The sequence below is a fragment of the Melozone crissalis genome, unplaced genomic scaffold (assembly GCF_028551555.1).
Source record: "Melozone crissalis strain CALT ecotype California unplaced genomic scaffold, PUWL_Pcris_2 ptg000088l_1, whole genome shotgun sequence".
Lineage (NCBI taxonomy): Eukaryota > Metazoa > Chordata > Aves > Passeriformes > Passerellidae > Melozone > Melozone crissalis.
In genome coordinates this window covers 5,273,648-5,287,516 of record NW_026535865.1, presented here as the reverse complement: position 1 = coordinate 5,287,516, position 13,869 = coordinate 5,273,648, and the positions used below count along the sequence as shown (strand labels likewise).

General features: G+C 52.2%; 2 non-coding genes across 2 annotated transcripts; one reads left to right on the top strand and one right to left on the bottom strand.

Moving 5' to 3' along the window:
- The first annotated feature begins 27 nt into the window (after positions 1-27).
- Positions 28-99, top strand: TRNAG-UCC (transfer RNA glycine (anticodon UCC)). Its single transcript has one exon. It is a non-coding gene; the product is annotated as a tRNA-Gly (tRNA).
- Positions 100-434: 335 nt separating this feature from the next.
- On the bottom strand, positions 435-507 carry TRNAV-CAC (transfer RNA valine (anticodon CAC)). The gene has a single exon. It is a non-coding gene; the product is annotated as a tRNA-Val (tRNA).
- Positions 508-13,869: the final 13,362 nt, after the last annotated feature.

Sequence of the window (13,869 nt, the reverse complement as noted above, 5' to 3'; positions counted from 1 at the left end):
GGAAGCCGGGGAAGGTGTAATCAGCGAGCGTTGGTGGTATAGTGGTTAGCATAGCTGCCTTCCAAGCAGTTGACCCGGGTTCGATTCCCGGCCAACGCAACTTTGTTTTTTTCTTCGTCATTATATTTTTTTTTCCCCGTTTCTCACTGATCCGAACCGAATTGAGATGCACCGGCACGCGGAGCGCGCGCCCGGCTGCGCTTTGCCCACTTGAGCCCCTCCGGGAGGCGCGTGCTGCCGGTTACTTCTCCTCCCGACTCCCGGTGGAGATCCCGAGTCGCGAGGAGACGGCGGGGAAATAAACAAATAACTCAGAATAAAAAAAAACAACACAAAAGAAAAAACCAAACCAAAAACTTAAGCTCCCCCTCCAAAACAACAAGGAAATGAACAGACACAAAAAAAAACCCACTCCGAGGTGAAGGAAAAACAGGTGTTTCCGCCCGGGATCGAACCGGGGACCTTTCGCGTGTGAGGCGAACGTGATAACCGCTACACTACGGAAACCCGCTATGGAAGCGTTTGCCCACTGATGGCCCATGTTCCCACCATGGCGACTGAGGGGACGTGAACCTCCCTCACGGCGACCTCAAAATAAACCTGCAAACCCTGAGGAGCGCCGCGCGGGACACACAGTGATTATTATCAGTGACTGATTGGAGCTCCCAGAGGCCCGCTTGTCTCAGGAGAGGACTGAGGTGCGTGTCCCGGGCAGTGTTTCGGGGGTCCCCTCAGAGACGACACAGCCCCACAGGGAGGTTCCCGCTGAGGGGGCGCAGGGCGCTGCTGAAGAAATGTCGCTTTTCCCTAAGGCAGCTGCCACCAGATGTCGGTAGAATAGTGGCGACAGGGAGTGGAGCTCCCTGGAGAGCCGCCCGGGAGGGACAGGACCCGCCTGGCCCAGGGGACAGGGGCTGGAAGAGGAAAGGCTCCAAGGGCAGACCTGTTGACAATCACAGATTGACAAGATGCCAGACTGGTTTGAATTGGAAGGACTTTAAATCTCATCATTCCACGCCCTGCCATGAGCAGGGACAGCTTCCACTGTCCCAGGATGCTCCATATCCCATCCAACCTGGCCTTGCACACTTTCAGGGATCCCGGGGCAGCTGCTCTGAGAATTCCATTCCAGGGCCTCACCACCCTCAGTCAAGAGTTGACAATCACAGATAATTTTAAGTTTGTTCCTCTTACCCTACTGCAATGTTAACAACTTATTTAATGGCAATCCTTCTCTTTTTGGTAAAACCTCAGCCCTTGGAATCAGGTGGTAACATGAGAATTATGTTTTCCTGTTTTGTTTTCTTTGTTGAAAGTGTATTTTATGCTCTGCTGGCTGCAGAGAAAAGCTCAGAAGGGAGAAATGAATCATAAACTCAGATGAAAGCAAAAAGAACCTCACTTTTAATAACACTTGCTCTTAATAAAATCAACTTTTAATTTTCAATTTCATTTTACAATTTTGTAGCTGATCTTTTGATTTGGGGCCAAAAGGAGTAGACAAGAGGTTGTCACTTGTCCTTCAACTTCAGGGCTTGCCAGTGCTTTATTCTGATCTGATTTATGATAAGGATTATAATGTTACATCCAAGTCCGTGACAAACCCGGTCTCAGGAGTTGTTTGCTTCGTGTTGTTGTTAAACATCCTGGATTGAAACCCTTTTTGCCTGCAGCTGGCAGAGCTGCAGAGAGGATTGGTTACAACCTTTGCACTGAGCATCAGCTGAGTGTGCTGGGGCAGAGCTGATCAATAGCTTGGGGCAAGGTTCCGTCCCTCGAGCAGGGGGAAGTGGATCTGTGAGTGACCCCAGACCATCCATGGGAAGATTGGAACGCTTTGGGTTTTGTTTTCTTCTGCAGCCCTTTTTCAGCCCGGCCATGGTGGAGAGAGGCGCCACAGAACAAACAGCGCCAGCGAGGGAGCTCTTGGAAGGTACCTGTGGGAGGCAGAGGCAGGAATTCCGTGGAAGATGTTGGTGTGAGCTCCCAAACCCACCTGGATCCCGTGGTGGTGCCTGGTTCTGGCAGCACCACACCGAGCTGTGGGCTCTGGATGCTCCTCGTGTGGGCAGCGCTGGCTTTGGGGCCCTCTTCCTGCTGCTTGCTGCTTGCTGGAATGGCTCCCGGGGATGGTCTGGCCTTTCTGACAAAGATCCATTGTCAGGGACGGCTCAAACTTTGCCCACAGGACAAAGATCCTGCAGCATTCTCCCTTCCAGTCCGTGACCTACCCCACTTTCTTGCTGCCAGCACTGCCCACCCGTGTGGCACTGCATGCCTGGGCCTCACCCGCTCCCCATGGATGATCCCCAGAGCACCAGGAAGGGCTGTGGCAGGGAAAAACGAACCGGGGGCTCATTTGGAGGGGAAGGCTGGATGTTCTCTTCTATTATCACCAGCATCTGCCCTTTCTGAGCGAGGAGCCCTCCCCCAGCTCTCACCGCAGCCATGCTCAGCTTTGTTTCCCTGGCACGCCACGCTGGCTGCACAGCCCCATTCTCCCCTTCTCCTCCCTCCACTCCCAAACCCTGCGTGGCTGCTCCAAGAGGGGAGCTGGAAGCACCCTGAGCAGCAGAGCCGACAATCAGGGCCGGGAGACGACGCTGCTGCCGCGCACAATGCCCCCCCAATTAGCCATTCATTTCTCCTGCCTCTGAAACGGGGAGCGCAGCCCTTGTGCCGGGAGATAAAACAAGGACGGCTTCAATAGCGCTGATTTAAATTAGGTCAGGCTGGCTTTTGTGCGGCGGGGACCACACAATGGCTGTCACACGACGGCGGAGGGGAGCAGCACAAAGGAAAAGAGGCCAAGCAAGTGGCACAGATGCTGGGAGTTGCTGGGTGCTGGGACCTCGGGGTGTGTGGAGGGGCACACACTCACCCAGCACGAGATGCTGGGGCATAAAACGGGTGGCGTGGTCAGCAGGGGACAGAGGGGTCACGCACTGCCTGGGCACAACAAGCTCTGCCACACCACAGCCATGTGCCCCTGGGAAATTGGGCTTTGGCCATCACTGGTTATGAGACAAAGGGGGGACAAGGTTTGGACCCCTCAGGACGAGAAGGATGTTGAGGGTGTCCAGGGAAGGGAGCAGAGCTGGGGAAGGGTCTGGAGCACCAGGAGCAGCTGAGGGAGCTGAGAGGGCTCAGCCTGGTGAAAAGAAGGCTCAAGGGGACCTTCCTGTGTCCTGTGCAGGGCCTGGAGTTGGATGGATGATCCTTGGGGGACCCTTCCAACTCAGGGTATTCCATGATTCCATGATTCCATGACCTGAGTTGCAATCCCCAGCATTGCCCGATTTCTTTCCCCTCATAAGTTCCCCAAAAGTCCATTCCTGGCCCGAGCACCTGGTGTGCGGTGAAATCCTACACTGGCTTCTTTATGGATGGGTGTGTTTGGGGAAATGCCAGCAGCTCCCTCATAATTAGCTCAGGTTCTCAAAGCCATCCGAGTGTCTGCCTTCGGAGAGGGGTCCTGGGGAGAGTTATCCAGGAGGATGTGAGCACTGGGGCCTTGTCCCAGTTCTCCCCCCAGTTTCATTAATATCCTCATTGCTGTTTTTACAGTGGCAATGTAGATGTTCATGTTTATCTGGCCATGGGAGGACACAAGAGCAGCGTGCTCAGAGCTATCAGCCAGAGCCTGATCTTTTCAGCGAGCTGTTGTCATGGTCTAAATGAATTTATCCAGGTAAATCCATATGCAAAGGAAGGGCAGGTAAGTTTAAAAATAAGAGTCCACCCCTTCGAGTCTCCCAGGAATAAATGAATGGTCTTTTGTGCCCCAGACTGGACTTTTACAGGTCCCACTTTGCTACATTGGGCCAAAAACTAGTGGGGTAAATTGTGGGTGTGGAAAAGTGGAAAGAGATAATCAGCTATTTAATTCAGTTTTTTGGAAGGACAGCTTGATATTCTTTTGCAGTTGCGAAAAAAAGCTGTAAACAAAAACAATACTTAAGAAAAATGTTCATTGTATTACAAAGTCATAATTTGCATGCCAAAATTGCAAGTGTCATAATTTCTACTACTGATAGTAAAAAAGTAGGTGAGCCAAAGCACTGAGTGTGCCAGCCAGTGCCAAAAGGGGGAAACTAGGTTAAGCTATAGTATCAGTTGTTCCTATTCCCCTTCATTTGTTTGTTCACACATGAATAATTTTTTTTTTTTTAAATACAAGACAGCTTAGAGCTACCCTGGGCCATCAACTCCAATGGCCTACATAATTCCCAGGCTGATTGAAACACGCTGCTTCCCATGGGCACACACAGGCAGCTGAATATTCCATGGCCACCAGCTGATACTGGAAAGACAGGCACTAAAAATAAGTTGTCCTTTTTAACAGTAAATGTAATTAAGCACTGAAATAGTGCCTGTTGTAGGGAGGTGGCCCTGAAGGCACGGAGCCAAAACGAGACATGTTGTTAAAAGGTATGTTCCCTTCAGCAGATGGGCAGAGCTCTGGTGCATGAAGCACCCAGTGAAATTACCCACCCAGTTCCTGTAGGAAGCCCGTCTGGAGCAACCATAATAGCCCTAATTTCTCTCAAAATACAAATATATGGTTGCTAGTTTTCACTGCTTTACAGCTATACTATTTGGTGTATTTTTAGCTGTTTAGTTGTGAGAACACAACAAAAACAGCAACAGCCCTCTTTGGTTTGCATTCTGATTTACATTCTAAAGCCCACACTGCAGTGGAGACTGGAGGTGCCCAGGTACCAAAAGCAGTTTAACCGTGGTAGCACAAAAATGTGTTGTCTGTTAGGGGAAGGTTAGGTGGGATATTAGGAAAAGGTTCTTCCCCCAGAGGGTGGTGGGCACTGCCCAGGCTCCCCAGGGAATGGTGACATCCCCAAGGCTGCCAGAGCTCAGGGAGCATTTGCACAACACTCTCTGTCCCTGCACATGGGGTGACCCAGAAGCAGAAGAGGCAGGAATACAGCTCTTGCTGACAGCTTAGGAGTGTGATCATTGTGGGTTCCAAACAAGAAGACATAAAAGTTATATCTGATCATGTTATTAGTGCAGACATCCACGTATAAAAATAAATCAGAATGATACAATTATGTGGATATAGGTAGAGATTGTTATTCTCCAGCAAATGGCATCATCTGGGATGCTCCTGAGTTGTGACTGTGTAAATCCCAGTATTCCTGAGATGGCCTCTATAACCTGAAATACTCATTGGAGTCCTCTCCAACAACCCAAAATCCACTGCAGAAAATAATGTGTTCTGCAGAAGATCGCTTCATTCTCTGAATATTTATTTGCTGGTTTGGGCTGGGGTATTTTTCTATTCTTATTACTACTATTATTTGTTTTGTTTATTTCTTCTCCTTTTATCAGCTCCAGCTGAGACAAGGGAGGGTGGGAGGAGGGTTTTGTTCCTCTGGAGATAACAGGAGGCTGTGCCTGTGCAGCCATGGTGACAAGATCCAGGGCGCTTTCTGGCTTTCAAGCAATTTGCTCCCCACCCCTGGCTCCCAAGTAAAAGTGGGGCAGAGACAGAAAGGAGCTTTTGTTTCTCAAGTGCTTCAGCTGTTACTTCTAATTAAGCCAAGAGCTCCAGCGCCTTCCCACTCCCCAGCCAAGGAGGATGGAGCTGGGGCAGAAGGAGAGCCAGGAGGCTGTGGCAGCTCTGCTCTTCCCTGCCTGGGTCACCTGTGCCACCCCAGTGCCTCAGATTCCCTGGCTGCAGGGGGGAAGAAATGAGAGAGCCCGAGCCCAGCACGAGGCCGGCTGGGAACGACCACCCTGCTGTTCAAGGTGTTATTATGGCTTCAGTGCAATCTGTTCCCAGCTCCCCAGACATGCTGACTAGCAGCAAATTGCTCTTTCCTTCTCCAGCTTTCCCTGGATGCCATCCCCTTGTCTCTGAGATGCCAGCCCCTGCCCTTAGGTCTGACAGCATTTCCCCAACCTCCCCAGTGTGCCTCTTTTTAACCCCTGCTGGCATCACTGGGACGTGCTGCAGGAGCCAGGGGGAGTGTCAGCAGCCAGGGATTGGGCAGGTGGCCTTGGCACGGCCAGGTGGGCTCTGTGGCACAAGGAGGGTGGCAGAGGGCAGAGCTGTGCCAGCTGTGAAGCACACAGCCCCTGCCCAGCTCTGCAGCAGGGAACACAGACTGCTCCACAGCACTGCACGAACATGGGAAGGACTGCCAAGAGGAAAAGAGGGTGGAGATGTGGAGAGAGAGAGAGAAAAAATGAATGTAAGGAATGGGAACGCTCAGGAATCCAACAGCTCACAGACTCAAGGTCCAAGCCCTGGCTCAGCTCTGGAAGTTGCCCACCAAGAACTGAAGGAACCCTCCAGGTCACTGCTGCTCCCCTGTGGCTCTGCACCCACTGAACTCTGTTGGATCTCTTCAGCCCAGGATCTCACAGGGAGAAGTTTAGGGCTTCACTCACAAACAGATGGTCTCCCTCTTGGGCCCCATCTGCCAGGCAACGCTGGAGCAGTTGGTCTCTGCAGTGCTGAGCAGAATTTTGTTTACTTTCCCCTCCCATCCCAAAGGTGATCGCAGGGCAACCCAAGCCTTCTGTTTCAGCCCACATTTCCAGGAACTGCCAGGGACTCTGAGGTGTGGGAGTGTTGCCCAAGAGCAAGAGAGGGCATGTGGCATTGGCCAGCCCTGTTCAGCGATGGAGAGATGGAGCAGCACCTGGCACCTGCCCCTTTTACCCCCTCAGGACACAAACAGTCTCCATCCACCAGGGATGCAGGGAAGTGTCTCCTGACAGCACTAAGCACACGCAAAAATAGTAGGTGAGACCAGCTCTCCTTGAGCAGCACCAGCCAAGATTGTTGCAGCATGCCTGATAAAAGAACTTCACTTCCTCCTCTCTCGGTTCTGCTGCTGCAACTCTGTGCCAAGGACTGGAGGATATCATCCATCCACGCACCAGCCCGTGTTTTCCAGAGACCTCGGCCCCAGCAGGCAGAGCAGCGAGGTCCTGCTCTCTCAGTTGCCAGGCTGGGCAGTCGGTGCTCTAATGGCGCTCGCTGAGCAGAGGGCACGGAGCACGGCTGCATCCCTCCCCCGAGGGTTCCCGTCCAGCCCGGACGCTGCCGGAGGCAGCTCCGCGCTAATCAGCCCCGAGGCGGGAAGTGGAAACTTTCTGCTTGCAGCCACTTAGTTTCATTAGAAGCATCACGAGAGAAAACACGGCCTCAGGTGGGGCAGGGAGAGGCAGGAGGTGGGGAGAGGGGTTTGCAGCTTGTTTGTGGGGGCGCTTGGCACGGCAGCTTCAGCTGGAAAGGGGCAGAGACAGCCTGGAGCTGGGGCCTGGCACCCACACTGCTCAGGGCTCTGCAGGTCTGTAGCTGGGTAAAGTGATTGTTGCAGGATATATTATTCCCATCCCTGCAAAGAATTTTTCCCCATGTCTAGCCTAGATCTTCCTTGTTCAACACAAACATGGTACTGGGCAGAGGTGGAATATTAAGGGCTGGAGTTGCTGCCTAACCATGTATTGATTTCAGTGGAGCTGGATGAGAGGAGTCTGCCCGGCCTTGCTCCATCCCCCTCGTGCCCCAGGAGAACGTTTCGTGTGAGACTAAATGCCTCTGTAAGTGCCTCTCAGCTCCCTGCTCATTGAGAGCTGTTCTGCACAGGCACATTGGAGCAGGGAGGGTGCAGGGTCCTGGAATCACATTTCCTTTTGGCAGGGGGGATTTTATCTACCTCAGTCTTCCTGGGCAGTGTGCATGGTGGGGCTGTCAGTTCTCCTGAGCAGGACTGAGCCCAGCCAGGCAGGAATTCTGGCACCACCAGCAGCCCTCTACCTCTTGCCTCCTGTTTCACTCATGTCCTCACCCAAGAGCAGAAATAAACTCAACTGCTCACCTCTAAGTCTGATTTCCCTGCTTACATTTTTCACTAAGCTCAAATAAAGCAACACTTTCAGGAATTGGACTTGATGATCCATGCGGGTCCTTCCAACTCAGGATATTCTACATTCTGTGCACCCTGATGGTTTTGGGAGAGATATGTGAGAGGAACAGAGCTGGCAGGATAAATAAGACAGGAAAAAGTGACCAGAAGAACAGAACTCAGATTCCTGAAGTCTCATTCATGAAGAAGTGTTGCCCCTTGTTCCTGGTTTGTGCCTCGTTTGTGAACACAGATGTTCTATTACTCCCACATGGATGAGCAGTTGTTTTCATGTGAGCTCCTGTCCATCTTCCAGTTAAGGGTTCATTTGTTGGCCTTGGACATTTCAGCAGCAATAATCCTGTTTGGAGACACCCACGCAGCCCTGCAGGAGCTCTGCCCTGGATGGAGAGGAGCTGGGTCAGGGAATGCAGCAGCCAGGAGATGGAGCAGCTTGGCTCCTCAGCACAGAGCAGGAGCAGGCTCGGGAGAGAAAGGCCAGGCCCTTACAGGGCTCTTGTCCCTGATGGAACAGATGTGGCAGCTGCTTTGTGCCACAACCCCTGCGTGTTTGCGGAGCGGCCAAAGGACTCCCCGGGCTGTGCCTGGGGCTGGCACACGGGGCCTTTCATTTTCCTCAAGGGCTCTCGAGGAAGAGCTCATTGTACCTGCTCGGAATTAATTCTGCCAGTCCCCAGCCTGCTCATGGACTCCCTGTGCTGGAGTTCAAGACATGCCTTTCATTTTTTTCCTTCTGCCTGGGACAATTGATATCCTGGGATGGAGCTGCATCCCAGTGAACACCACACAGACCTGGCTTGGAGCCTCCAGGAATTGGATTTTCCACGTCTCCCCACAGCAGCTGCTGGCTGACAGCTTTGTCCCGTTCCCTGGTTGCACAGCCCTCGTTCCTCCAAGCCCAAGGATCCCCCTTTGTGCTCCATCAGCTGGAAGTGCTGTTCTGTTTGGGGCTACCTCAGAACTGCTGGCACAACAGAGCTGTTTTGGTTCTGGCTGAGCATTCGGCATCTGAGCTCTCATGTGGTTGGAGCCCATTTTTTTGCAAGAATGAAAACAGTGGATTAATGAGCTGCTTGTGGCTAATGTGCAGGCTTTCTCAGAACTGGTGCTATTAGAGCCCAGCGTCATGTAGGAGGTAAATGGCAGCACACGGTGAATAAAGCAGTGATATAATAGGTTTAAGTAGTCCATTTCCCTTTGGAGTGTCACTGATAACAGGCCCAAATGCATACAAGACCATTCCCTTAATGAATAAGACTGCTCTCTAGCAGAGCACACGCTGCAGCGCCTCACAAGGGGTTTATTTTCCATTATTTTCATCTAAAACAAGGCTTGGGTGTTTGAGTTGGAGTGGGGTGCAGGGAGCACTATAAACATGGTCTGACTGCTCCACAGGAGACACGTCCTTGTCCCAGTGTGTTGGGCCTGGATGTGACCAGAGGAAGATACCCAGGACAGGTCACAAGGCTGTATAAGGAATAAGGCTTCTCCCAGCTGCAGTTTTGTAGCTTCCAGCAATCTGTGGGGTCTGCTTGGATGTTGCATCCAAACTATTTGGTGTAATCATCACTGATAGACCAAACCTCCGTAATCTTGTCCAAAACCTTTTGAACCTATTTATATTTTCAGGCTACAAGATATCCTGTGGCAAACGAGTCCAAGATTTAATTATGTTCTGTGTGAAAAACCAATTCTTTTTGTTTGTTTTAAACTGGCCTGGTAATTTCACTGGGGCACTGACTCCCTGTGTTGAGAGAAGCAGCATCTAAAATACCTGAGGGAAGTAGAATCACAGATTTTATTGGAAGGACATGTGATTATGACTTCTGTGTGTTAAAAGCACTTCTGAAAATGGAGCACAGGTTCTACTTTTAATGCTTGTGGAAATATTGCCTCCAGTGCTCTTGTTTGCTCTTCAGCTTGTTTTTATTTATTTAATTTTTTTCCCTTAACCTCTCTTTACAAGCTACCCTAGTCCCTGACAGATCCAGTTCTCAAGCTCCTTGTTTGCTCTGTTTGCATGGGCTTTGTTTTTTACAATATTCTCCTTTCAAGTGCTGCAGCAGCCGAGCGTCTCCTGCGGGAGCTGTGAGCACAAACCCCGCCAAGGCCAGGCACACGCCTCGGAGCGACCTCTTCCTCCTCATTATGTCCGTGATGGTCTCAATGTCACCAGTTCAAGCACAGGCACACGGGGTTCAATGCGGCACCGAGATAAAGAGACATCCCCACTCCCCCGAGGCGTCAGCGACTCTGCCGCTCCTTGATTGTGCCTTTGGCAGACGCCTCATTAAAAGTGGGTTATTCCACACAAACACCCCTTGCTTGTCCTTTCGCAGGCGTAATCTGAGCGTGGAGGGGGAGCTCAGCTCCGCAGCAGCGCCTGAGCCTGTCCAGACCTCGACTCTAACGAGCTGCTGTTCATTTGTAGCCTTCTCTGCCCCTCCTGGAGTTGTACTTTCCTTCACTTAACACTGTCTCACAGGCAGTTTTGGTCGTGCCTCCAGCTACTAGAATGAAAATTAGCATTACCCAAACCAAACCCAGGACACTCCTCTTGTAAATCCTTTGGTCTTAGTCCAAATAACGTTTCTCCTCAGTCGGACACACCTCCTGCATGAAACGTTCTGATGTATTACTAAGTTACAAAGTAGAGGAACCAGACTGAATCTTTCTCTTCCCTTCATGTAAATGGTTCAGTGGAAGGTGTCCCTGCCTGTGGCAGGGGATGGAACTGGGTGATCTTAAAGGTTCCTTCCAACCCAAACCACTCTGTGATCCTCTGTCCTGCAGCCTCCTCCTGCTGTGCTCAAAGCTGTGGCTCTGAGTACTCTCTGCACTGCAGAGAGGTTACAGAGACTGCCTGTGCCTCAGTTTCCCTTTGCACTGGAAGGTTTGTAGGTAGATTTGGCAGTACTGAGTTAACAGCTGGACTCAGTGATATTGGAGGTCTTTCCCAACTTGTGCGTGGCTCTCTGCTGTGTGTGCAAACAGGCAGGAATCACTCCAGGGCTGATCAGAGCCTGATGCCTGCAGGTAGCACCTCCACAGGCAGGGACTGTGGAGGGAGGTGCGAGGAGCTGCTGCGTGTGGAGGCTGCCCCGCCTGCGTGTGGGCAGAGCTGCATGTGCAGGGAAAGGGATTTGGGGGAGGGAGAGGAGATTGGTGTGCGTGGGAGCTCTGTGCCAGCCTGCAAAGGATGCAGGTAGGCTGGATCCGTGCGTGCAGAGGTGGAAAGCTTCCACCGAGGCCTCTGTGATTGTAAGAGACTTTTGAAACACACCTCAGGAAAAGGGTCTCAAATGTGGCCTCCAGCTCCTCTTGCAGAACTCCCATGGAGCATCTCTGCTCTGGAGCCGTTGTTGAGTTCGTGGTTTGCTCGGACGGGCGTGTGCGGGGTGCGTGGGCTGGGATGGGTGAGCGGCGGCCGGCAGGGCTGAGCCAAAGACAGCTCAGGGCCGGCAGGGCTGAGCCAAAGGCACTCACGGCCGGCAGGGCTGAGCCAAAGGCGGCTCAGGGCCCGCAGGGCCGAGCCAAAGGCGCTCAGGGCCGGCAGGGCTGAGCCAAAGGCGCTCAGGGCCGGCAGGGCTGAGCCAAAGGCACTCAGGGCCCGCAAGGCTGAGCCAAAGGCACTCAGGGCCGGCAGGGCTGAGCCAAAGGCGGCTCAGGGCCCGCAGGGCCGAGCCAAAGGCACTCAGGGCCCGCAAGGCTGAGCCAAAGGCGGCTCAGGGCCCGCAGGGCCGAGCCAAAGGCACTCAGGGCCCGCAGGGCTGAGTCAAAGGCACTCACGGCCCGCAGGGCTGAGTCGAAGGCACTCACGGCCCGCAGGCTGAGCCAAAGGCACTCACGGCCCGCAGGCTGAGCCTAAGGCGGCTCAGGGCCCGCAGGGCTGAGCCAAAGGCACTCACGGCCCGCAGGCTGAGCCAAAGGCACTCACGGCCCGCAGGGCTGAGCCAAAGGCGGCTCACGGCCCGCAGGGCTGAGCCAAAGGCACTCACGGCCGGCAGGGCTGAGCCAAAGGCGCTCACGGCTGGAGGAGCCGAGCACGCCCCGCAGGGCTCTGCCCGAGCAGCATCACCGAACTCCACGCGAGTTCTTTCTGTTTCGGGTGTTCCTCCGCACACCTTTGCTCCCATCCTCTGTCCGGCTGGCGTCGGGACCCAACCGCGGCTCTCCCTCCTCACTTGTTGAGGAGCATCGGCAGGAGAGGGAGCGGTTCCCTTGGAAACCTCTGGATGCCCAGCAACAAGTCGCTGACAGCTGCCATGTGACCAGGTGCATTAATCAGAAATGTTGTATGGATCAGGTCAGATGGGGCCAAAGTCCAGCGCGCTCCCCCTCCACTCCACTGCTAATTACTGAGCGGCGAGGGCTGCTCCGAGAACGGGGTGGAAAACAACATAAAATAATTAAATCAAACAGTGACCTTTCTTGTTGTGGATTCTAAGTTCATCCCCAGAATTTCTCCATGAAAAAAATCTGTCCGATCCCCTCTTCCACTGAAACAAATCTTGAATGCAAATGAGTGAGGCAGAGGAGTCTCCCCAGGTGGAAAAGCCAGGGAGAATGAATGTGCCATGGACACAGAGAGTTCCCAGCTCTCTACTCAAAATAAGCCAAACATTTCAAAAGAATCTTTTGAATGAGTAGATCAGGCTTGAGACAGTTTGGGCTAGACAGGTACAGCTTGTGTTCATCACTTGGATCCCTTTGAAAATCATATTTCTGAAGCCTCAACTGAATTTGCTGGACAGCATCACTAGTTAGAATGCAGGGAAAGGACTTGAGTCCAAACTCCTGCCCAGCAGCCCTAAAAGAAGAGTCTGCAGCTCTCAGGAAAACAGGCAGTGCCTATGCACGTCTCATCCCTTGTGAACTGCTGTAAAATGGCTTTTCTTTGTGATACAGAGACCTGGAGCCCCTCTGCTCTGCAGCCAGGCTGGGAGAATTGGGGTTGTTCCTTTACCCTGGGTTTCCTTTCTAGGATCTTAAGGGAATTAGGTATCCAAGGACTTGGGCGCCCCTCAGCATTTTCCGTAAGATGTTGTTTACAGCTTCGGCTCTCATTCTTTTCATATTTCCTCCAAATTTCTGCTTTGCCTGGACCAAGTGAGAGCAGTGCCTTCCAGATTTGTGTCCTGAAGGAAAATCTCTTGCAGCCGCACGTCCAAGGCCAGGCACCAGCAAGGCTGTAACGTCTTCTCTTACCCCAGCACCAATCTACATTCTTTGTGCTGTGACTAATTCATGGCAAGGTCATCAGGTCCTGCCAGGCTCATGCCCTGCTGCAGGGTTTGTCTCCCAGGCTGTGATTTGTGTCACACACAGGTACATTCTGTCCCAAACCAGCTTTTATCTCGGGCAAAACAACGCTGTTGCTGTGGCTGGGCAGGGCCTGGGCTGGCATAAGCCAGGTAAAAGATTTGGCCCGTGATCCATGGTAGTGGGGGAAGACAAACAAACAAACAAACAAACAAACCAAAAAGAGTTGGAAACAGAGCACCTGGCTTTATTGTAATCGCTCTGTAATTTGAATAGCATCCAGTGCCACTTGAAAATGGGCTCCTTCATGTCATCTGCTCTTACTTGCAGGTCTTAAGAGCCCCATTTTACCCACAGGGATCCATTTGTAGCAGAAATTTCCCAAATCAGACATGAATGTGGGTCTCAAGTATTACCCAGAGATCTCAAGTATTACCCAGACAAGCCTTCAATTCTGGACCGTTTTGATGTCTATCTAATTAATGTTCCCACCAATCATTACTTTTCCTTTGGTATCATGTGGTAAGACATCCCATGCACAGGATATTCCAGAAGACAAAGCTTTACTCAACAGACTGACCATCTAGGGTAACTTAGGGCAGTCTTGAAAAATTGGTGTCTGCAACCTGTGTGTTTTCCATCCTAGACGTGCATCTCAAACCCATCCCTGCTGACACCCCGTCAAACTCAGGGATATGAGTGTTTC